The 26,313-nt window shown below is 44.3% G+C and overlaps 1 protein-coding gene across 2 annotated transcripts in view; it reads right to left on the minus strand.

Annotated features, from left to right (window-relative positions):
* The window catches only part of AFG2A (AAA ATPase AFG2A), a 1,612,935-nt gene that overhangs the window by 464,933 nt on the left and 1,121,689 nt on the right, over window positions 1-26,313 (minus strand). The gene's annotated exons all lie outside the window — the stretch shown is intronic.

Genomic DNA, 26,313 nt, shown 5'->3' on the forward strand with positions numbered 1-26,313 from the left:
TTCAGAAAAATAAGTTTTCGAAACTACATGCAAACATGGTGAGCACATCTCAACATGATATAATCCACTGTAGCGAGTTAAAAAAAAATCCTTCCACACCCCGAAAATTCATATTTAAGATTTAAGTTTCATCAACAAGTCTGTAAACTACTTCTTTGTTCTTAAGCATGGCTTTACATGTTCACTAACCAATTCGTAAAATCCCAAAATCCACATTACATTAGGGGTGATTAAAAAACGTATGGAAGTTTTTGAGCTGGTAAAGAAATTGACCATATCCTGGCCCTATAGGGCACTGGGTGCCTGGGTTTTTGAGATGGTGTAGAAATTGACCATATCCTACCTCTATCGGGCACTGGGTGCCAGGGCGCAGGATATGGTCAAAGACAATGAATAACATTCAAAACCCACTGCATGCAATCAAAGGTTGTGCACGGGGCTGCATGGAAGGAATGGCAAGGGAACAAAACCTGCCAACACTTCCTTTAGCCAAGAAAAGTGGGCTCTGGCAAAAAGTTGAGTTGGGGCAGGGCCTGTACAAATAGAGACTGGCACCAAGTAGGCATTCTGGGAGTGGTAGAGAGGGATATAGGGAATAACTTCCCATGGGCATGGCTGCAGGAGTACCAGGACGAATTCCAAGCAGTAGCTAAAGTACATTAACATACAAATCCCTACAATTCACAAAAACGTAAAGGGCATTATGGGTTTTAAGTATGATCGGCAACATAACAACATTCATAGAAATAGTATCATTTAAACTTCAGGTGAAGGGGCATTATCGTTTTAAGGAATGTCATATGCCTAGTCCGCTTGGAGATGCTCAGCAGCCCCTGGCTTATGTTCTAAACATGGCTGCATGCCCCTGGACAGCACTCAGATGCATGAGGGAGCAATGATCCCACTGTGTGAGAAAGAGCATGTGTATGTTTGAGCATGTGTTTGTGCAAGAATGTAAGTGAGTGAGTGATAGGTAGTCAGTGAGATTGAGTGTCATTAGTGAGTGAGACAGAGTATCAGCGAGTGAGTCAGAGCATGTGAAAATGAGAGAATGAGAGGAGTGATTGTAAGAGTAAGTGAAAGTGAATAGGAGCGAGTGTGAGGGAGTGCTAGAGTGAGAAAGTGTGAGTGAATGACTGGTTCTTAAGTGTAACTAGATGAAAAGAGTGAGTCTGGCTGAGTGAGAATAATGAATGAGTGAGAATAATGAATGAGTGAAAGTAAGAGTGAATGCATGTAAATGCGAGTGTTGGTGAGTCTGCCAATGGCCCTGACATACTGATGGCAATTCTCAGCATACTGCGGAATCCGTAGCAAAATGCTAGCCCTGGCATACAGGAGGTAATTCTTGGCATAACGGAGGACAGCCGTGGCTACTAGGACAAAATGCTGATACAATAGGTAATTTTAGGCATAAAGGTATATGTACAGCATTACTGGCTAAAATCCGGCAGAGACATATTGTACGTCATTTTTGGATAAGGCACCCGTGACAAAATGCTGGCCCTGGCAAAATGAAAGTAATTTTTGGCATATAGGCTGCCTATACCGAATTTTGAAAATAATTTAATTAACTCACAGGATACATCAGATTTCATTGGCTCGGCACAACCTTAAAAGACCTGAATATTTAAGGATTGCCTTTCCAGAGTCAATGCATTTTTAGGAAATGTAAGTGAAAATTGTGCACTGGAATGCACTACTTGGCCACAATGTTTTTCAAAATTTCCTCAGGGTAGAACCCCCTCAATCCCTACCTAGAAGAGATGGGGCTCTGCAAGAACAGAAGGTAAACACTGTCTTGATGAACTCTATTCACTTTCTGCAGCTTCCACTGGGACCGGTAATTTAGGGTTTGTAAAATAAATAAATCCAGCAGTGCGCTGCACACTCTTCTTATTAAATGAAAAATCTAACTGAAAAGCACATTGATTTTCAAACAAGTAGCTGTCATGCTTCATTATTGTGAATATATGAAAAATGATGTGTTGGAATGATACATTCACCTCCGTGTTTCGCACAAGTGACACTTCCCTGCAAACAATCGTAAATCAAAAGATATTACGAATAACTTAAGCTAATTCAGTTCACATTCAATGTACAGTCTATATCAATTAATACATACAGACAAATACTATTTTAATTTTGTTGTCTCTCCTTAAGATTTATGAATACGTTTCTTGTTGTGGTATCCACTAGGGAAATTGTTAACTGGGGACAGTTTCTGGTATAAATAATTTAAGTTCCCAGTGCTGTTATACGTTTTTTGGCACTATATTGTCTGAGGACAAAACATATAATTTTTCATTTAGTACAAAAAAAATAGTAATGTTTTGCAAATTGTAGGAAAGTGGAGTATTATGTGGTGTGGGGGTTTGACCTCACCATGCAATACTACCACGATACCCTAAAGATGGTCCTTGGATTCACACTAATAAGTCATTAGCTCAGTCCTGGTAGTGTGGCAAAGAGCAGTCAGGCTTTGCTAGAGGAACATGTGTTAAGCATTCCAGAGTACCAACATGAACGCTAAGCAATGGGCACGATTCAGAAGAAATCCGAAACCAATTTATAAAAATAGAGTGTATTTTTATCATCATTTAGACACCAAGATGAAAAGAATAGCATACATATAACCAGAATTATACATTTTTAAAGCAATATAAAATCAGTGCAGAATAATACAGTGAAACATTATCATTCCAATTAATGGTAAAAACCACTAGTGACAATCGGTCACTTGCAGGTCGAGTTGCAGGGTACCTTTGCAGGCTGAAGGTGATGCGAGCCACAGTACCGAGCCCCGACAGTCAGTTCAATTTTATGAGGCCCGTGGAGCCCATGTGCAGAGTTGTCCTGGCTGTCCCTGGTGCTGAACGGGAGCCGCGGTAGAGCTGCTTTTACCAATGAAATTGTGCTGCAGGGGGAAAATATGCAAAAACACAACAATGGGTGGTTGCGGACTTCGGTCAAAGGTTGGATGGAGTTCCCTCTAGGTGTAGCGTTGAGTAAAGGGTTTAGTTGCCAGACTGACGATCAACAAGCTTTGGCAGTAGTAAGTAGAGCAGAAAGTAACTTTGATGTCCGGTGGTCCCAGGAAATGCGTAGCTGCCTGTAACTTTGTGGGAGGCAGAACTACAGCTCCCACAATGCACTAGACCATCTGGATGTGGGCTATCCATCGAGGGCTCAATGGCCAGCGATTCTTTGGATCTGAAGTGTTTTTTTACCTGCAATTTGCAGGGGACTGGTGCCACTAGTCCATGGGGAGTCTGAGGGTGCTTGAGGCTTCCACAGGGGTCCCTCTGTCTGGGGAACCGAGAGATAGTCTAGGACGAGTCTCAATCAGGCAGCACCACGACAGTTGCACGAGATCCAGCGTATCCCTCTTTTGCTTTGTGCAAGTACTGTTGTCACTGACACAGGTCTCTTCTTCTGTCCTCTGATGCAGGTTTTTCAGAACTGAGGTTCTGGTGTTGGGGTGTCCCTTAAATCCTAGATTTAGGGGACTTGGAAGGCATGGGAGCAAGTAGCCAACGGGCTGCTAGTCACTGCAGCTAGTCCGCCTCTGCGCTGACCACATCAGGGGGTGGGTCATCTTTTCTACCTAGAATCCTCTATTCTGCCACTCCTAAAGATGGCAGATTTCTAATTTTAGTGTTGCTCACCCTGGAAGTTTGGTTTGCCTTCTGGGGGTGGACACCTACTTGGCTAACTAAATTCACATCTATCCAGGTGCAAATGTGCCTGGGTCAGGGGGAGGTCTGTTTCTTCCTCTGGGAGTCAACCCTCGTTCCTATCAGAGGCGGTGCAGGATTTGAAGCTCACCGCCTTGATGTGCCACTTCATTAGCCTGCTTGAGAGGAGGGTGGTGTGAATTCCTTGCTGCCCAAGCCTTTGTTCCTGACTCCTGGGAGTGATCACACTGCCTGGCAGGAGGTCAGAAATCTGTCATGACAGCAACAAACACAGGTTTTTCAGCCAGAGCACAAAGAAGTTGGGGCAACCAGGTGGGCAACCTCTAAGGTAGCCACCTAGGTGCATGCCACATCGTCCTCAACACAAGATTCGTGTCAGGGGTGCAGGGCCGGACTAGGAACCAAAACCGACCCTGGCAAAGTGCTCGGCTGCCACCGAGCTCTTTGCCAGGGCCGGTTTTCAGACGATTTTGTTACAGGGACGATTTTGCAGCTATGCTGCAAAAACGGTCCTGTAACAAAAATGGCACCCAGGGGCCCAAAACTGGCCCCCACCCGTGCGGCGCACAGGGGGATTGCCCGGTGCCCGCTAGGGCCAGTCCGGCCCTGAAGGGGTGAGAAGGTATGTTGTTTGATACCAAACACGACATATTTAGGCAGTACCACAATGGAGCTGCCAACCTCAGGTTTGCCCGGGTTCCAGCCTGTTATCATATGGACCGTCGATCCCTTATAGTGTCCTTTATTGGTAAAGAGCACTATATGGTCATATAAGCTTACGGTTACATGTACATTTGTCACGAAGAGGATACCTCAGATATAGAATTAAAGGAGGATGATGACGTGGAGAGGTGGTGTGTTCCAATCATGCAGACCATCTTCTGTTTTTACAGCCCGCAACCGCTAAAAACTGGATAGGGGACCGTATCGCCAACCGAAACACCGAGCCTGTAGAATACCGGCATGTCCCCTTTGAAAGAAGCCCGTTCCTGTCAGGCCCGGCCCCCAGAGAAGTCCGTCATTTCCTTTACAGAGGAGGTCCGGGATGCAGAAGCTCAAACAACGGAAACTGCAGTTGACAAGAAAGAAGATACGGAAGAAGACGGTGAGGAGAAACGGAACACCACCCTGAAAAAATGGGAAGCTCCAAGAAGAGGCGAAGGAAACGAAGAGCGGCAAAGAGACTGAGAAAGCGGCGAATCATCCCGCCAAGCCCACGGAAGAGCGTGACTCAGTCAGGTACGTGCCCAGTTCCCTATCATTGTTCGGGTGGAGAGAGGAGGGAGGCAAGAAGCACGACAGGGGAGCCACAAACAAGCCCCAAGAATAGTTGCACGCTTTGTCCTCCCCTTTACCTACCGAGGCACATGGTGGTGGGTGACCATCTCGTGGGTGAACCCTCACTTCCCCTTCCCTTACATGAATAGGTGGCGTGGCAGCAACACTTACCTGTGTTCGTTCCATTTTTTGGGGGGGGACACCGAAAGATGTCGGCTTTCCCCTGGACACAGGAAGAGGGGCGAGCACAAAACCCAGAAGACTAACGGGACGTACAACACATAAAATGAAAAGGGGACACAAGAGAAGAACCAGAAGGACTTAAAAGACATTTACTAATAAATAAAAGATACCCAAAGTTTACTGTCTCTCTTGCCTGGTCATTACAATCGGCAACAACATGTCTTTGATATAATGCACCCTGCCTTCTGTGCTTTAGGAGACCTTCCTTACGGGTTGTGGTAAATAATTTAATTACCGGTACTTAATTTGATGCGGAAAATTAATAAGAATAGCTCAGTAAAATAAGAGGCAGAATCCGTGGTATTAGAGGTTCGGAACGGGCTTTATTCCAATAACAATTCGAATTGTGGGCTTCATATTCCATCACCACGGAGGTTCAGGAAGTGAAGGAACCTACATTATTGACAGGTAATCATTTTTATAGAAGAGGCATTACAATGAAACAGATGCAGGAGGCGTAACAGTTGATAACAGAGATAAAACATACATGCGTAACTAAAATGGGTGTAACTAGGCGTAACTAAAGAACGTCATTAGGTATGATGTCACAAATGGGTGGTTCCATGAAAGAATTTCGCAATGTCAGCAAAAATACTTGGCAGAGATGCGCACGCAGCAGCATGACGTGTGATTTGACGCGCAACTAGGGGGAGAATGGGACTTGACATTTAGCTCTACATGTGGAGACAGAAGTCTGGGGTTATGTCAACCTAATCCCAAATCATATCTAATATCCTATGTTTAAAGAACTGTGTTATCCAAAAAGAGAGGTCTCTTAGGATAGAATCTTATTCTATACTGACTATACTGACTGTTAGTGCGTGTACAAGCGTCTAAGTGTCTACACTAGATGCGAGGGGGTAGGAATATTCCATGGTAACAGGGATATGAATTACTTGCATGAGGACAGCGAGGCCTGGCCCCTTTGCACGGTAGCTGGAGGAATGTTTACCTAAACTGCTAGACAGGAATGCATCGGATGAGGGGCGGAGGAGATAATCTTGAAGGTGAAATACAGTTTTCTGGCAGGCTACGGGCTGGATCAGGCACCGTTAGCCGCGCAGGGAGTAAGACAAAGTTCATGGTCACAGATGCAGGCTCAGACTGGAGCTTTCAGAGGCAGAAGGCAGGAAAAGGCTTGGTGGCAGAATCAGGGCCTACTCGCCTGGACTGTAAAATGGGATAAATGAACCATATAAAGCCGGTGGCCTTTCATACTTAGGAATAGAATATCCGGCCCATTCATGGCGGATCTGAAAGAGGACATGTTGACGGTGGACGCACATGTGTTTGCGTCTTCATAACTGGAACTGGAGGGAACATACATGTACGTATAGCATGTACATGGAGCCGTTGGGGTCTACGATAGGGGACATAACTGATCACAAAATTCATATTTCCTCATTCCCTCCTTGTCCCCTTCGGACCCTTAGGAGATATCGATCTTCATCAATCCATCAATCTGTTCATATAACATCATTTGTTCTTCTTTCTTCTTCCGGGATCTCGAACGAAAACTTGGATGTGGGATACACGAGGTGGCACACAGACCACAAATCGCTGGCCCACATTGTAGACATAAGCAGCAACTGAATAGTATGAGAAAGCCAATACCTAGGAAGGAGAGCATTCTCCATCCCCAGGCTGACAACACGCCCCAAAACCAACCGGACCAAGTCCAGGTGCCTGGACTCTGGTGTATCTGGCTTACAATCTTATGAAGGCGGGTTATGGCTTTATATACTGACGGCGAATTTTCTGGTATGAAAATGCAACAACTTGATCCGATGACCCTACAAGCTCCGCCCCTATCGGCCAGGATGACGTCAAGGACAAGACGATTTTGAAGCACAACAATCCGCATAGCAGACTGCTCTTCTGTTAAATTGCCTAAGGCGGAAATAGTTTCGTTCACTACTGCTTCAAGGGTTCTGGTTAATCTACGTATCAGCTTACTATTAGTGACTGTACCTATATAAGGAAAGAAACCTTTATTGAAATCTGTGTATTTTTCCCATGCTGTTTCAGTGTAATCGACGATTGGGAGATCTCTCCGTTCTCTATTGTGTACTAAATGAGTATTTCTGTGATAATCAGGAGGGGCTAGGAAAACAGGTGGCAAAAGGAATCCGATGTAGCAGGTACCATCCCAATCTAGAGGCAAACGTATATATGCAGTCTGACCACATACGAAGTAGGAATGGCGAGAAGCTCTAAAAGTAGACTTGCCTTGATCACTGAATTCTATTACAGTGGTGCATCTACTATGGCCCATGTGTATGGAGCCATTCTTTCTTATACATAGTTCCCCTTTTACTGGGAATACGGACATGGCGGGCAAGATTGGTGTAGCTTCAGATTCAACGTTCAGGATCATGAGGTTAAGTGTAAAATTACCTAATCCGTATACTTCATTTTCTAGATCAGTTCCTATTCTTTTGGGAAGTCCCTCCTTGTTAGGGTAGCAGACTTTAAGCAAAACTAAGTTCAGGTTTCCCCATACCCAGTTGTCTTGATAAACTGCGGAATTCGAATCTAGGGAATTAATTAAACTAAACCATGCTCCACAGGAGCCATTGTGTGTGAACGGATATGGAAAGAGAGGCAGAATTCCCTTATAGTTCTGATAGGGAGGGAGTCGGCCACATATCCAACAATTTGTGGCATTGCTGGTTTGATGGGAATGATGTAGCATACTAATGAAAGTGTTATTGCGCAGCGCAAAACTATAGGACAACTCATGCGGGGGTAATTCACTAAAAGAATGTTCAGCAGTAACATTGTAAACATGTTTAGAAATAGGATAATATATGTGCAACAATATACTTGCAGCGATTATTAAAAGACTTAAGAAAAACAAAATTAATAACGTCACTGTGCAATGACTACGCAGTGATTTACAATTACCATGCTTTTTCAACTGCATCTTCCGGTTTCTTTCTCTATTCAGGTCTAGGGGATACATGTCAGAGACAAATTCGACCGATTCACCTTGGAGAGGACTTAAACAATCAAATTGTCTGACTTATTAGACCGTAATTTTAGTTTGTATAGTTCCTTATCGCTTTGTTCAACCAAAGGAAGCTTTGAGTCAATCGGTGAAGACACGCGAGGTGTAACGTTTACATCAGACGGTAGTCCATGAAATTTCTTGATATGACTTGAATGTAACCATCCTTTGCGACCTTCGATCTTCACGGCTGTCCTCGTGGTGAGTAGTACAAGTTGAGGCGATTTCCACCTGGGATCCAGCTGAGTCTTCCGGTCAAAATTCCGCACTAACACCAGGTCCCCGGGAACTACGTCATGGGGTTTCACCTCGGTGTTGTCGGGAAAGGCTGCAGCTACCTGTGAACGACAAGATTGTAGTGCAGACATCAAGGAAGCCAGGTAATCTGTCAGCATATTACAGTCAACATCAGTTATTTTGCGTGGTATAGGCGTCCCCCACATATTTGGTGGTCTGCCAAAGATCACCTCATAAGGGGATAGCCCTGTTCGAGAGTGCGCTACCATTCTCATGTAAAAGAGTGCAACTGGTAAGGCTACTACCCAATCGACACCTTTCTCCCTACATATTTTGGACAATCTAATTTTCAGAGTTTGATTATGTCGTTCCACGAGACCTGCTGCCTCGGGGTGTCGGACACAGTGAAATTTCCATTGATAGCCTAACAAAAGTGAAACGTGTTTCATGAGTTCGGATGAGAACGGCTGGCCGTTATCTGAGTAGACAACACGTGGTAAACCGTACCGTGGGAAGAATTCTCGAACCAACTGTTTGGCAGTAGTCGGGGCAGTGTAATCTGAGACCGGGTAGGCTTCTGTCCAACGGGAAAGAGCACAGACAACTACAAGAACATATTTGAATCCTCGACATCGTTCCATCTGGATATAATCCATCTGGAGGACTTCAAAAGGGTGATCAGGAGGCTGAAATCCACCCTGTTCTACGGGAATGCTTTTACCTGGGTTAAACTGACAACAGATCATACAGGTACGAACTTTTTGTTTGGCTGCTGCTCGTAAATGTTTGTTGAACCAAATGTGTTGAATGCTGTCTAGCATAGCTTTTTCTCCTAGGTGCGCTGGACTATGTATTGTATTAATGATAACTTGAACCATAGAGTCAGGAAGGAACCATACAGATTTTTCCTTCGTCATCCATCCTTGATCCGTTTGGATCCCTCCTAATTCAGTCCATTTCTTTATTTCATCTGGTGTAGCATGTGTCTGTATGTCAATTACGTCAAGAGCGGGATCCTTAACCGTCATGCAATGTGTTGGTGTCAGAACTATTGTCTTTGTCATGTCAGATGTGTGAGTTTGAGCAGTCTGTTTAGCTGTTCTGTCAGCTAGATCATTGCCTTGGGAAATGATATCAGTAACTTTCGTATGAGCTTTACATTTCATAATTGATATTGCAGTGGGTAGATGTATTGCATCTAATAAGGCATGAATGAGGGGTCCGTGCTGAATGTGGGCACCGTGAGAAGTTAAATAACCTCTCTCTCGCCACAGCACGCCGAAGTCATGTACAACTCCGAATGCATAACGTGAATCAGTGTATATGTTGACTTTCTTATTTGTGGCTTGGATACAGGCTTGTGTCAGAGCGATGAGCTCTGCTGCTTGAGCTGACAAGGTATTTATGCAATTTGTTTCAATGACTTCAGTGTCTGTTGTGACTGCATACGCGGCCACTAGCTCTCCTGTACTTGTTCTCATACATGAACCATCTACATACAACGTCAGGTCTGGATCTGACAATGGGACGTCCGTCAAGTCTTGTCTGGGTTTCGTCATGATAGTAATAACTTCAATACAATCATGTGCTAGTGGGTCTGTTCCGTTTACTGGCAAAAGTGTGGCAGGATTCAATGTACTACAACGTCTGATTTCTATGTGTGGCTGAAACAATGTCAATTCGTAACCGGTGAGTCTTGCTATAGTCAAGTGTTGTGTTTGCATTCGGTTCACAAGAACCTCTACTGCGTGTGGTACTTGTACTGTCAATGGATGTCCTAACACTATGGCATCGCTTTGTCTGATTGCTAAAGCTGTTGCTGCCACTGATTTCAGGCACGCAGGCAGAGCCTGAGCTACGGGATCTAATGTACTAGAAAAATAAGCACATGGTTTGTGTGATCCTGCTTGTTCCTGTGTGAGTACTGACAAGGCAGTACCTTCGCGTTCTGTAACAAAGAGCGTAAAATGTTTATTGTAACATGGTGTTGCTAAAACAGGTGCTTGACATAAAGCTTTCTTTAGGCTTTCAAAAGCTTGCGTATGTTCCTGAGTCCAAGGGAGGACAGTCGATGTGGCTGCCTCCTGTGTTGTCAACTGAATGAGTGGTTTTGCTAGAAATGCATACTGAGGGATCCACTGCCTACAATATGAAGTGAGACCTATAAAAGCCCGTACCTCCTTTTGTGTCTTGGGTATTGGCATGTTAGCAATTAACTGGATGCGATCTGACGTAAGCTGTCTTCCCTCCTTGGACAGCGAGTGCCCAAGGTAAACAACTCGCTGGACACAGAATTGCAGCTTAGAAGGGGACACCTTGTGCCCCTTTTCGGCCAAAAATTGTAAAACCGTCAGTGAGGCTTTTTCACATTCAGGTTCGCTTCTAGCGGTGATCAGCAGATCATCGACATATTGAAGCAGGGCAGTGTTGACTGGCATGTGGATACTGTCAAGTTCTCGTTTCAGTGCTTGGCTATAGATGCTAGGGCTTTCTGTGAATCCCTGAGGTGCGCGTGTGAATTTAAAGCTTCGTCCATTTAAACTAAATCCGAACAAGTATTGGCTTTCCGGATCTATTGGGACGCTGAAAAAGGCATTCTTGAGATCAATTACAGTAAAGAATGTTGCTTCGGAATCAATGGCTGTCAGTAATGAAGAAATGTCTGGGACTACGGGGTATTGTGGTACAATACATTTATTTAATTCGCGCAGATCAATAACCAATCGATATACTGGCGGGGCTTTTGGATCAGTTCGTTTAAGAATCGGAATTATCGGGGAATTACATACATTGGAGTCGGTTTCCACAACCACTCCTTGGGTAATAAGCTCGTCAATGATTTGCAGTAAAGCCACTACAGCATCTGGGGGTAACTTGTATTGTCGCATTCGTGGTAGTACCACTCCTGTCTTTAGTGTGACTCGATATGGTGTAATGTTCATGCAACCAACATCTGTAGGGCCTTGTGCCCATAAATGTGTGGGTAAAGTCTGCAGTCGGTGATCCATGTCTCGGGACACATAGTGCCCTTTGAAATCACGTAAAAACAATCTTACTCCTTCCGGAGAACAACATATTATAGCTCCTAGAGCTTTCAATGTTTTTATACCTAACAGGTTTTCTGGACATGATTTAGTAAGCAATAAATCTGTAGTTCGTGTCAAGGGACCAATCGTAAGTGGAAGAGGCTGTGATACTTCGTTAATGATAGGTTTTCCTGAAAAACCAAGGGAAATATTCTGTGAGCCTGAGAGGGGTGCCCCTGGAACTTCACTACGTTTTATGGTTGTTCGGCTCGCCCCTGTATCAAGTAAAAATTTTCTATCTTGGCCTAATAGTTCACTGTGTACATAAGGTCCTTCTTGATCTACAGGGACCTCGATAAGGGGTAAGCCAACTTCCCTCTCTAGGCTGTTTCATGAGTATCGTTGATAATCAGGATAGTCATACTGTGCGTTCTGGTACATCTGTCGTGTCGTTGTTTGTGTGGCAGCAATAGGCTGCGGTGGTGGAGCTGGCATAGACTGTTGCGGAGTTGGCACGGCCTGTGCATGCTGCGGGGCTCCTTGTTGGTTCTGATCCTGTCTAAGTGGCCGTGGTCTTTCTTTTGTATTACCTATGGCGATATTATGTTTTAAAACTGGACAATCGTGTACATAATGACCTGGCTGTTTACAATAGTTGCATGTCCCTTTTACAGAACCTGCTGAAACACTGGACTGTGTCATACCCTTTTTATGACCGTCAGCTGGAACTGTCTGGGAAACTAGCATTTTCATTTTCGTGTCTTTCATGCGTCTTTGTTCATGTTCTTGTTCCTCTCTAATTCTATTGTGATGGTACTGTAGCATTTGTAACATTTGTGACGGAGTGTTACCTTGCCAGGTACTCTCGAATTTCAATACTCTATTCTTAACTTGGGGCAAGGAATTTTCAACTAATTTTGTCACAAACAGATGTGGATACGATTCGCTACTTGCTTTTATTCCACTATTTATACCAAAACATTTTTCGAATCGGGCATAGAAATCACTAGTGTCTTCATCTTGCTTTTGTTTACAGGCTGAGATTGCACCCCAGTCTTCCTTTTTCGTAGTTAATAAACGTGGCAGTACCTGTACTAATAAACCTGGTAGTATTTTGGTCTTTTCCCCAAGCCCTAAACCTGGACCTCGAGCTGTTTCTTCGTTTTCTAATGCTGTCCAATCTATCTTTTGGTCTCCCACCTCCCAATCCTTTTCTTTGAGTTTTTCGTAAATGCCCGCAGGCATTAATACCTTTAATATTTTCATAATGTCGGGATAGGTATACTCTCCCATGAGCAACATGTCTTTAATTTCACGGTGGAAACCCGCTGGGTCTTTGTCATGACTGGGTACCACTTTCTTCATTTCTAATAGTTCCATTTTAGATATGGGTGTGTATACAAACACACGTTTAAACTGATTGTCATCACCTTTTATCGGGTGCACTTCGCGTAAGGGATTCTGTCTATCCATATAATACGTCGTTCTTTCCTTGATGGGTAGTGAGACATGTTCGGGGCATACAAAAAGAATGTACTGCTTTCTGTATTCTAGTATTTCTCTAATTAACTCAGTACCTGAACCTCTCCATTTATTCGTGAGTAATTCAGTCAATATATCAGGTAAGGGACCAGGATCAGAGTGTTGGCTTTTATATAATATAAGGAGTTGTTGAATCATGTAGATACCAGCTAAACGCTGTTCATCTGGGGTGAGGTTCAAAAACGTGTGCGCTAGTGTATCATCACTATATTTTCCGGGACTGTCAACCCAGTGAACGGCTGACCTGGCTAATTCTTGTTCGTCCATAGAATCGAGTATATGATAACCCCTTCGTTCTCGGAGTAATTTGTCAGCGGCTTGGAACGAATGTTCGGGGGACCTTATATTTATTATAGGGGTTTGGAAATTTCTGTTATTATCTGGACGTATCGGACGTATCGGATCAGTAAAGCATCTAGTATTATTACAAGATCTTCCTCTACCTACATAGGCCATGGTTTCTGACTGTCCTGTGGGCAGTTCTAATTCTTCCTCCTCCTCGTTTTGTTCCGGCTGGTCTACCGCTACTCTTTCTTCGTGTATTCGTTCTACTTCTTTGCGGATCTTTCGGCACATAGCTACTATACTTAGTAGTTTATCATGTCTCCCCTCTGATATATTCCGACTCCATGTGGTAAGAATTCGCATTTCTTCCGGATTTACCCCTGGTCGGTCTTGATTTCTGATCACACAATTTATGAGGAAACGTAACAGTTCCCCCTGTATCTCCACTTTCTGGTACTCCATGGCTCTATTAATACTTTCAGAATCTCGTCCTGACTGGACAAAGTGATATATATTTTCTAAATGTGTAGTCATTCCTGGTAGCCTCCCTAAATATATTGCAGCTCGTCGGATACGTAATGATGCCAGCAGCATTTCGTCCTCTTTGCCGGGCACAGGGTCATATCTACAATCTACTAGAAGTTCCTTAAGCATGTCGGGAGTTACTAGTTTGGGCGTACGTTGGTGGGCTAATTCTTGAAAGGAAAGTTTATTTACTCTGGGTGGCGTGGAAAAAATGTTTGTTGTACCTCCTGTAGCACCGCCTGGGGTGCTGGATGTGAAAGGATTCGTTGAACGTGATATAGCAACCATAGGTGTGGGTACAGCTGTAGAAACAGATGTGCTTGCCGGAACTTGTGTCGGAGTTTGTTGTTGCGGAGGTACAGACGGAGGGTCTTGGCGTTGAACCCCCTCGGTAGGCGGTCTATGTGGTGCAGTATTAGCATACTCGGGAGCTGCGTCGTCTAAAAAAGAGGAAAGGAAAACATCTTCTGCGGTTCTGGGATGCCCTTTGGGATGTGCTTTTATCGGAAACAATGGAGGTGGCAAGTCTTTTGGTATCTCCGGAGTAGCCTTAGGTAACCCTTCGGCCAGAAGAGGATACATACCATTCATAAGGGCATTTCTTTGTCTGTCTACTTGTTCTGATTTTGCTCGGGTACCTTCTTCAATTAATAGATTTTCTCGGACTTTATTTGAATTCTCCTTACTTTTCTCTTCCTGTCTGAGTGCTTTTTCTGTATGTCTATATGATTCTTTACGCCATAATTCAATGGCATCTTTCTGTTATTGTCTAGCTTTCTTTTTCCATAATTCTTCCTCTACTTTCATGATGCAATCTGCATCCCAGGTCCCAGCTGCGGGCCACCTCTGACTTTCTGGTAATTCCTTGGTGTAGTCTACCCATAAATCAAGAAATAATATGGCGTCTAGGCCATGTTTATGATACATGAAGTACCCTGGAGTGTCCCTAGGAGGAATGGGAACAGCTTCTTCGAGTACCCCTTTTCTAGTTTTGATCTGTCTTAATTTCGAAAAGAGCGGCATATTGAGAACTGATCTGATACCTAATTTTGAACACGTTTAATACAACAAAACACAATAATGAACAGTCATTCACACCACAATATGCAGAACGTATTTAAAACATTTCACATTTAACATTTAATGAACAACAATGATGGCCATTTAGGGAACTAGTCACTAAGCATAATACTCGGCACTAACTGGGTAATTCTGAATTATATACTAGACATACTAGATATACTGCTAAACAGTACAGATACACTGCTGAAACAGTGCAGACCGGATTTGTGTACCCAAACCCGTCTTGACCGGCACAACCTATGTGCACGTCAGAACGCCTCCCCGGCAATGGTACTCACCGGGTAGCTCGGAACGGAAGGCCTCGGAACTGATCTGAACTGGACTTGGACCGGACTGGACTCGACTCGAAACTTCGGAACCTGGTGGGCCTCTGTATACCTCGGATCTTGCTCTCTCAGCTAGGCTCTGGTCGGGATACTTCGCACTTCTCACCGCCTCGTCTGGGTGTTGATCGCAGCCTCAGTTACCCCCGCTCGGCAGGAGGGAGATACAGGAAATCCTGTGGGTACGCGTTGTTGTCCGTCCAGCTGTGGCAGGAGACCGGGCCTGCAACGCACCTCCGGCGCGTGAGATGAGAAAGTGTCCCTATTCGGGCGCCATATATGTGGTAAATAATTTAATTACCGGTACTTAATTTGATGCGGAAAATTAATAAGAATAGCTCAGTAAAATAAGAGGCAGAATCCGTGGTATTAGAGGTTCGGAACGGGCTTTATTCCAATAACAATTCGAATTGTGGGCTTCATATTCCATCACCACGGAGGTTCAGGAAGTGAAGGAACCTACATTATTGACAGGTAATCATTTTTATAGAAGAGGCATTACAATGAAACAGATGCAGGAGGCGTAACAGTTGATAACAGAGATAAAACATACATGCGTAACTAAAATGGGTGTAACTAGGCGTAACTAAAGAACGTCATTAGGTATGATGTCACAAATGGGTGGTTCCATGAAAGAATTTCGCAATGTCAGCAAAAATACTTGGCAGAGATGCGCGCGCAGCAGCATGACGTGTGATTTGACGCGCAACTAGGGGGAGAATGGGACTTGACATTTAGCTCTACATGTGGAGACAGAAGTCTGGGGTTATGTCAACCTAATCCCAAATCATATCTAATATCCTATGTTTAAAGAACTGTGTTATCCAAAAAGAGAGGTCTCTTAGGATAGAATCTTATTCTATACTGACTATACTGACTGTTAGTGCGTGTACAAGCGTCTAAGTGTCTACACTAGATGCGAGGGGGTAGGAATATTCCATGGTAACAGGGCTATGAATTACTTGCATGAGGACAGCGAGGCCTGGCCCCTTTGCACGGTAGCTGGAGGAATGTTTACCTAAACTGCTAGACAGGAATGCATCGGATGAGGGGCGGAGGAGATAATCTTGAAGGTGAAATACAGTTTTCTGGCAGGCTACGGGCTGGATCAGGCACCGTTAGCCGCGCAGGGAGTAAGACAAAGTTCATGGTCACAGATGCAGGCTCAGACTGGAGCTTTCAGAGGCAGAAGGCAGGAAAAGGCTTGGTGGCAGAATCAGGGCCTACTCGCCTGGACTGTAAAATGGGATAAATGAACCATATACAGCCGGTGGCCTTTCATACTTAGGAATAGAATATCCGGCCCATTCATGGCGGATCTGAAAGAGGACATGTTGACGGTGGACGCACATGTGTTTGCGTCTTCATAACTGGAACTGGAGGGAACATACATGTACGTATAGCATGTACATGGAGCCGTTGGGGTCTACGATAGGGGACATAACTGATCACAAAATTCATATTTCCTCAGGGTGACTGGCATATATCGGAGATAGTGCATTGACTTTGTCACACATGGTGAGGATAAAGTCGAGTTCGAGCAGTTTGCACTGCTCCTGCAGTCTGCAATGGCAGGCCTGCTGTCAGTAGTTTACTTGGGCCACTCAGGGTGGCACAAACAGTGCTGCAAGCCCCTGGGGGACCCCATTACCGCCTATGCCTTGGGTACCACTCAGGGCCGGCTTTAACACTGGTGGTGCCCTGTGCAACAATGTTGGTTGGCTCCCCCCCAATGACCAACTCTGCCATGGATTCGCTCACTAGCACCCTTTAACAGTGCCCCTCAAGTCTCCATAACCACTGTCTCTCAGATTCATTCAGTTTTATAGCGCCACTCATACCAGTGTAAGGTGTCAGAGCACTTTACATCACACACATATTGCACAGAGACAATCATTTGTGTAAATCAGTGTATAGGAAATGTTACATTAGAAAGGACTACGAGGTGTAGTGTAGGAGTTACATGTCATTGATACTGGTTGGCAATATAGTTTAAGAGTCCTTATTCTGGAAAGGCAAACATTCAGAATTTAAAACATAATAACATTTTTAGGGGTTCTCTTTATTAAGAATTGTTTTCCACCCAAATAAACCCTTTTGGCAAGATTAGGATAATGATAGACTGGGCAAAAAAACATAGCGCTAACATATACCTTGCAGTTTGCATGCAGCTCTTTGAGGACAGTTAAAAGCTCAATGTTCTAAATTAGGATTTTTAATTTTAAACAACAAGTAACATTAGGAGCTCTCTTACAGAAGCAGTAACCCACTGACCTATTTCCATTATATGCACTTTGTTATCTGCATGGTACATGTTCTTGGCAGCAGGCATTTTAACCCTTTGCACTACCTTAGGAAGAGTCAAAACTTCCACTAGACAAACCTCTGGTCTTTTCCAGGAAGACGATTAATCACGAGAGTTATCCTAACATTTTAATGAATGCCTGATAATTGCTTAAGGCCAGGAATACAGCAGCAGGAGCTTTTAAAATGAGAATATACTTGGAAAAATGACGCCCCCACCCCAAGTCAGCGCCCGGTGCGGTGGCATCGATCGCACCGCCCTAGAGCCGGACCTGGCACCACTGGTACCAAAATACTAGGGCTTTATATGGGGGGTCAATCTGGATTGCCAATTCACACAATAGCTTTAGGGAGAGAGCACTGTCACCGTCAGAGTCAACAGCCTCGCGCCCTCACCATGCACTGTTATCAACCCACACATAAAATCACTCACGACATCTTCCATAACATCATTAATAATATCACTGCAACATTTGCAATTAAATTATTGATCAGAAAACTGTGCATGGCGGGGGCACGAGTTTGGGCACCGTCATAAGAAACATGAGTGGATTCCCTTCAGAGACTCTGCACGGTAGTGGTTACCTTCGATGACACTGTTTGTGAGCCATGTTACTTAATGTAAATGTAATGTAAATGTATGTGTTTTTGTAAAGCGCACTGCTGCCGAGGCGTCGTGGCGCTGTAGACCGCTGGGGAACCCGTCCTGGCTATCCCTGTGAGATGGTCCCTCCTGGGTATCTCCAAGGTGAAACCAGGCATCCCCGGCGAATGTGGGGGGCCATTGTGGAGATGAGGCAAGCTAATGCCCAGAGTTGCCGAGTGTGATCCCTGGTTAGAGTGGGCACCGAGGCGAGAATTATCAAGTCCGCTGACCCTGGTCCACAACCCTGCCGGGTCGGGAATTGAACCCTGGTCCCGGGCCGTCCTCTGCTTCCGGGTCTGCCGCCTCTAACCAGTGAGCCACACTACTCCACTAATGTGTCCAGTTGTCATAATACATAGTGTGTGCTGCCCGAACTAGGAAATGGACAAGATGCAAGTTCCTAAGGAAATGCCCCCCACTGAGACTATTTTGGCAACTCTAATGCAGCCATACTTTTCAAATAAAGCATGGTTATATCAAGCTTGACATCTCTCTCTCAGTTACTCCCTCGGGCTCGATCTTGAGAGAGAGAACAAGTGAGTGAGAGAGAGAGAGAGAGAGAAAGCGGTGGGAGATAAAGACGGGTGCTATTGAACGCAGATGTTTTTGACAAATAGGGACTCAGCAGCACCAGATAACCTGCTGCCACTTAGATAATAACACAATGTTATTTTCTTAAGTGAGAGTTGACAGCACCAGCTAGAGCTCTTTACTTAGCTTAAACCAAACCGAGGTTTGACAGTATGGCGTGGATGAAGAAGACACCTGTGTTTGATCACATGGTTTCAGCATGTTACACCTGGTTATATGACTATGCCCAAACGCGGGGTACTGAGCAACAACGGGCATTGCTACATCTTGGTAAAACGTCCATATGTGACGCAGTGCTACATACGTCTTCATCCTTCAATCATATCAGATATACTTGGACGATGACATAACAAGACATGCAGTAACAAGGTTCTTGGCTCTCCTCTCATAGATGCTTCTGCACCCCGCCCAATGATGAAGCATGCATCTGTCATGGGTCAAAATAACTGCCGTCGCTCACACATTTGGCAAGCTGCAAAACGCAGGTTACAAGCGAGGATACGGAAACAATTAGAAAACAGTTTGGTTTACTGCATCTTCCACCAGGAGGTGTGTGTGATGCAGATTAAACCCACAGCAGTGTTTGAACAGACCTGTTGACATTTCCTTGAGAAGTGCTTTCTGTGGGGTGGAAAAAACAAGACCACAGTAACACGGCTGTTAATGTCAATACTGCGACTGGACCAACACAGCTTCATTGCCTTCCTCACACACGGTCTCCAACCTCACCGGGTGAGGTCCCGCTTTCCATTCACAGCCAGCCAGAATCACACAATTAAACACACTCGGCGCCCAGGTGTATTTGTGGCCCATTTTTTACACAGGTCTTATACAAAGCAAAACATTATGGATCCGCTTGAATCGAGCAACAGTACTTAATGTTGTTTTCCAGGCCTTCCCAGAAGCAAGAATAGAATTATGAAACCCCCTAAAATTCTCCTTGTGAACTAAAGTTGGGCACTGCTGCCTGCCCTCAGAGCTGCCATTTCGCATAACAGATCAGATCATTAAAATATTTCCATGTTTGTTCCTACCACGAAATCCAGGCTACATATTAAGAGCATTCTGCCATATTTAGTAACTGTTCAAGAAAAAAGATTTAGAACTAATTAGGAACTGGGTGATAATCCTATTCTGGCCAAACCCCCTTGATTTTTGGCCGATATAGGATTATAAATCGTGACCTTTTATTGTGAACAAGATTACTGGGCACAGTAAAATCCAGACTCAGTTACATGTGCCAAACGCAGGGTGTAGTAAGTACGTGCCTGGTAACTGGCCCGCTACAGGAGAAAACATGGGGAAATTCAGGTGTGGAATTACCCCCTGCCTCACATTACACTGCAAGGATTGATTTGGCCCTCAAAGTATTGACTACATTTTCCATTTAACACATTACCAAACTACCCTCTTCCAAGACACTGTGCTTAGCTGACATACTCAATATCAACAACTTGCTTACTACTGGTGTGGAAGACATCTTGGATTTCCCGTCATCAAGATCATCCCTTGATCCCTACCTTGACATTGTCTAATCATCACTGACTCCAGAAACATTTTTTTTAACTCATTTAAAACTGGTCAAGAATTCCCCCTTTGAAGAAACTACAGCTCAACACTGACAAAATATACACCCATTGTCCTATCACCCAGCTGCCCTTCCTGAGCAAAAGCCAGAACTGTTGCACCAAAAGTGCAAGACTGTTAGCGTCATCTGCTCCTGGCCTAACTGTGGGTGTTCTGTCACCGTGCAGCACAACTCGTCGAGAAACCTGTGCTATTGGGATTCCTTGCATATCACAAACAAGGCAGACTCTACTTTCTTGATCTCCCTAACCTGGCGGGGGCTTTCTACACTGTAAATCGCAGAGCCCTCTCCACCACGATAGCATCTCAGAGAAGCACTAAGGCAGTGCTATAAATTGTTTTCAGGGCTTCTCCCATGAAGAAAACAATTCACACAAAAGGATAACTCAGTCCTTCAAATCTGCATCCCACTGACTTGTGCTACCGCTTGGGTTCACATCTATAATCAAACTTTAACCTGTGTGGAACTATCTGGAGTTGGGCCCGTAACCAGCTAAAACCTATCAATTGGTACACCAGCAGCACACAACTTTATTTTAGCGTGTCAACAACAACATCCATAAGCTGGGAAACTGCTTCCCAATACTGGGTATTGAGAACAACACCATTAACATTCACACATTTCTCTTTGTATTTTCATATATATGAGAGACTATCATTCATTATATAAGGCAAAAAAGACGCTACAACAAAAAAATTGGCGAAGCCGCAAAGCATAAAGTGAACCTCCAAAATGACATTACACAAACAGTGCAGCTATTTGAAACAACCTTTAACTTCACAATTATGGGACACATTTGTTTGAGTTTATTGGAGGATGGCCTACGTTTCTAAAGATCAATTACACCAACAAAAACCAAATCACTACTGATCCTGTTAAAATGTTGTGGGTATCCTATACTATACAGAAGGAAGGGATGCATACTAGATAACTGCCTGGAAATGCAGGGAAACCCCATCCTGAACATTTATCAATCTCAGAATTACCTGAAGGGCAGGAGTATGATGAATATAGGTTTTTCATTTTTAGATTCACGTGCTTTATTAGCAGACCTATCATAATGTCTGCAAGCAGCACCTCTGAGGCTAGATAAAACGGCAGGAAAACAGTAAAGTACCCTCTATTCGTATGCTCCTAAGAAAGCAAAGTAGCTCAAGGTGCATTTATAAACCCATACTGCCATTTTCTCTTTCACCTAAAACTTTCAGTTCACATCTCCAAAGCAACAAAGAACTTGTGCTGGCTACCAATGAAAGAACACAATGAATTCAAGACTCAAACGCCCATATGCTTCGCCGCACTTGAATACAACACCAAACATTTCCAGTTGCTGTAGCAGACCATGCAGTAACTCAAGCACCCAAAAACCTGCTTGTAACATGCCATCAAAAATGCAAGTGCTTGGGGGCATGAGCCCTTTCCTCTTGAACTCACTTCACCTTTACCTTAGAATGAAATCAGATTATGTGAGGTTCAGAAGGGCTATGAAGTCTCCTATTGCCCTCTGTCCATGGCTCTGAGAATCCCACCAAGATCTTTCCATCCGTCAGGCACAGCTTAGCAGTTTGAGCTGGACATCCGTTTTGGAATGGGGCCACAACACGCCTGCATTTGGTTGGTTCCTTTTTCAACTGTATATATGAGGTAAAAATGATGGTGCAGAACACAGCACAGACTATTGTTTGTGGCGGAGACCAGTCCATGCGTTCTTGTCCTGTCTGTCAGTCGATTTCGCTTTTTGGACCCTTTACCCTGAAGGGGTTACGCGACAATCCAGACACTGAATGAATAAACATATATAAATGAGAATAAAACATATATTTTTCTGTGGAGCCCAAAACTACAAAGCAAATAACCACACAAACTCACTATAAAGGAGCACTAAATCTGCCAACTCACAGACCTGGATAGACATCTGGAAATCATCTTTATTTCAGAGAAGACAGTGAAGCCTGCTATACCCAAGCTATTGCATTCTTAGCAGAGCTCTCTGTCCGAGCTATCCAAATCATCCTGGCAATGCTACAATCCTAAATCGCTGGCGCCTGGTTAACAGTCATCAGGAACTGAATCAAGGCCCTCTCCCTTGTCTATAAGTCGGGTTATACATATCTATTGTGAATTCATCTATTTTATTAGTCATGATGCAGTTAATTAAAACCTTTACATGATAAAAGGAACATGTTTCATGTGTAAAAACAAATAAAAGATACAAAAGCACCCAATAGTCAGGAGATCTCTACAGTAATTGTCCTTAATGGTGCCAAACATGCAAAAATCCAGTACATGGAAAGTGCAAATAGAGGAGGGGGAGCATTTAGGAATGATAAAAGAACAAGTTACCAGTGTAAAACAAGCATTGGCATAGCCAATAGGTCTCGCCTTTGGGACCTTATAAGTATTTAACCATGTCGCACATTAGCCTGGCTGCTACAACAACTACTTTTCTTTAACATGAAGCTTTGACACTACTAGGAACATTATAGCACTGTATTGAGAAGTACTTATTTAAAGTGTTATAGGCTTTTGCTTTAGTTTTATTGACAGCGAACAACTGGCACTGGAGAAGCTCGTGTAAGATGCCACTTCCAGAAACGAAGCCACGCGTAATAGAGACGTGTGTGAAAATCATGGGCATAAAAAGGGGACTGCCTGCCGAGTGTGACACAGTGGGAAAAGTCCATAGCAATGATGGTCTGTAATAAGAAGCGCTGAAAACAAGCGCTTGAGCCTCTAGCGGCTTTGGGAGCATCAAGGCGCCTGTGCTCATCATTATAAGAAATATCTGGGAACAGTTGTGCTACAATTTGCTCTGACTTTATAGTGACATTCGTACCCCGGGCATGACAGTAAGCCATGGGACCAGCACCCCCAGCTGCTGAAGGAAAAGTTGTAAAGGCTGTCTGATCCCTCTGTAGTGAAGACAAAGCAGTGCTGGTAGTGGTGTGGTTTTATAGAGCGGGCATTTTGGAGTAAAGTCAGTGTAAAGTAAACAGGTTTATTTAAACATTCACCAAATTTTACTTCATTCTGACTCGAACAAACGCAACTTTAAACATGTATTACGACTGTGTCAATTTTGTACAAAGATGTTACTTTCAAATGATTCATATTCACTGACAAATAATAAAAATATGCTTATAAAAAGGATTACATTGGTTATACTTCGGGTTGCTTTTCTTTTATGTGCTGTCATTACCTAAGAGCCTTCCAACAATATGATTACTAAAACAGCCTTAATATGACAGTCAGGTGTATGGGGGGAGTCTTGCATCGCCCGGAGTTTGGTCTCACAGGCCAGGTGCCTGCCGCTGGTACATGGAATGCATGAGATGGCAGCGGTCCACGGGGGGCTGGATCGGCGTGGGAAGAGCTAGCTGGGGGTCTCCTGGGGTGGAGCCACCACTGGAGCCCACCGCCGCTCCTAACATGTCGTAAAGGCTCACACCATGCAAGAGGTGGTGGCAAGGAACTAGAGCTCTGAATTCTGAATTGGAACCGGCAGCCCGAAGAGGTGATGTACTTCCTGAGCAGGTGGCCCAAGCAGCTGCTGTGCCACTTAGGAGAGTGGAGCAGCCCTGCCAGCTGCAGCCCGACCCACAGCACGCACTCTTCTCTGTGATCTCCAGCAGCCAGTTGAGCGTCTGGAGCAGCCGGGTGAGTGGACGGTCCCAGGGGACCGCAAGCAATAAAGGGGGTTGGAACAATTCAACAAACAACACAGGACCAACGTCCAACCAGATTTACGTATTGCCAATGTGTTTATAGACTAAAGATGCCATAAGATGAGCGTGTATCAGTCAGAAAGGGAAAACGAGCACGTATTAGTCAGAAAGACACAAAAAAAAATACACATCCAAAAACATGAGCCAAGCCTAAAGAAAAACAAGCGTGGTCGCCAAAGCGTAAGCGACCGTGCTGGGTTAATTAGTAACCTGATCCTGGAATGCAGCTGACACACTGCGCGCCGCTGCTCGCTCCTGAGACCCATAGGCCATGGGAGTGAACGTTTACAGAAAAGGCGAGACATACCCCCGCCTTTGGCCATTTGCGTGCTTTCATTTTTTAAAGCCAAACGCAATGGCCAATAAAATGTGTGGGTGTGAACAAAATCACACGGAGAAGTCTGTAGGAAGTTGGGAGTGCTTACAAGAAGCCTCCCCATCGAGCAGCGTATGCGCGCTGCGCTAGGCTCGACCTAAACAATTAAAAGATGCAAAAGCGCACAAGCGTCAGGAGATCTCTTCAGTAATTGTCCTTAATGAAGTCAAACATACAAGAATAAAAGTGCCAGTGTTTGGAAAGTGCAAATGGAGGAGAGAGAGCGTTTAGCAGTAAATTCTTCAGGGAGGTGCACCAACTTTATATAGCTTCTCTGCAATGTTGATGAATTTTACCAGGCAAGCTATTACTTGGGCACTCCGGCATTGCAAGCAGAAAAGCAGGGCTTCACTGTATGTTCTTTTGTGCAAAAAGGATTCTTCCGGGCCCCTGACACAGCCTGCATTCTGACGGCTAGGTTCTGGGGCCCACAGTAGCAGTGCATCCTTCGTTAGCGAGAGAGGCCAAATCTTACCACTAAAAATCTGAATTTGTAGAAACTTTTGATGTATTCAAAAAGATAGCTCGCAGAGTTGGTGATTTGTATGTGCTGATGCATATACATAACTGTTAAACACATGCACCCCCAGAATCCACGTATTCGTACACAAAGGCAATACCAGGGAGGCTGCTGTGTCTCAACCAAAGGTCTATGATATTTATACAGTACACACCTATCCGATAGGCAGTGGAGCACGGCACAGGATACAAGGCAAAGCCACAGTCAAAGGGTGAAAGTGCACTGTTACTGCATCATGATATAGTGTTCTTTAAAGGGGTGTCTTTTAAACTCTTTCCTAAATTGGAGCAGAGCTGGGGCAGTCCAAATGGATACAGGGATGTTGTTCCAGGTGATGGGTGCACACATGGAGAAGAATTGTTGCCTTGCTTTTTTGGGATTCTTCACCTTCAGTCTCATGGTGTTCTGGCTGAGGATGGGGTGAGAACCAGTACGAAGGTTGCACCGACAGTTGTGAAGTTGCTTTCTGGGAAAATAGTTTCACCTCCTTTAGTAGAGAGAGCTGATGCCAGTCCGTCTTCATATAATTGGCGATGTGTTTCTTGAGGGTGAGATCTGTGTTCAGGGTGAATATGAGAGCTTTGTCATTGGGTGAAAGCTTGGGTTCCGACCCATCCAAGATCATGTATATCTATATCACACATAACTTGTTGTTTTAAGTGCAGCCCAAAAGCACTGGAAGTAACTAAAATCATTGTGTAGAAATGAGTAGTAGGCTGTAACTCTAGGTGAGTCTGGAACCTTTGCTTCCAATTAATGAGAGCACACGTTTTAATTGACTAACAGGTACCGGATGTTAAAGGTTAAATACTGCAGATATACTAACTTCTACAACAAGCACTTGGCAGTACAACATGGAGAAATATGAAAACGTCCCTAAATTGTTTAAACAAACCAATAATTGAGGAGATTAGACATTTTCGAAGTCAGTCTGCATACCTTCTTATTTCAACAGCCTTCGCATGGCCACAGCTTGCTGATGCCATGTGGAATGTTCTGTCTGTCAAGCTTCAAGCCAAAATGTTAGGCCAAACACTGACATGCATTAACGTTTGTTTACTGCTGAAGATGGCATATTTGGAGACGTTCTGCTGTGCAGTGTTTATGTGCTAATTAGCCCGCTTCCTAAACTACACGACCGCGAGACGGAGGGCATGCTGCCAAGAAGCAGCTCAAACCCTATCGACAGTCATGCGTTCAACGTGCAGTTAACATTTACGTCACGCGCAGAGGGACTTGACGTAGGAGCGGCACTTCAGCATCACGAGCTTTGAAAGCACCCTATAGAAGAAGCGCACTTATACTGCAAATAG

This window comes from Triturus cristatus, chromosome 2_2 (genome assembly GCF_964204655.1).
Source record: "Triturus cristatus chromosome 2_2, aTriCri1.1, whole genome shotgun sequence".
Classification (NCBI taxonomy): domain Eukaryota; kingdom Metazoa; phylum Chordata; class Amphibia; order Caudata; family Salamandridae; genus Triturus; species Triturus cristatus.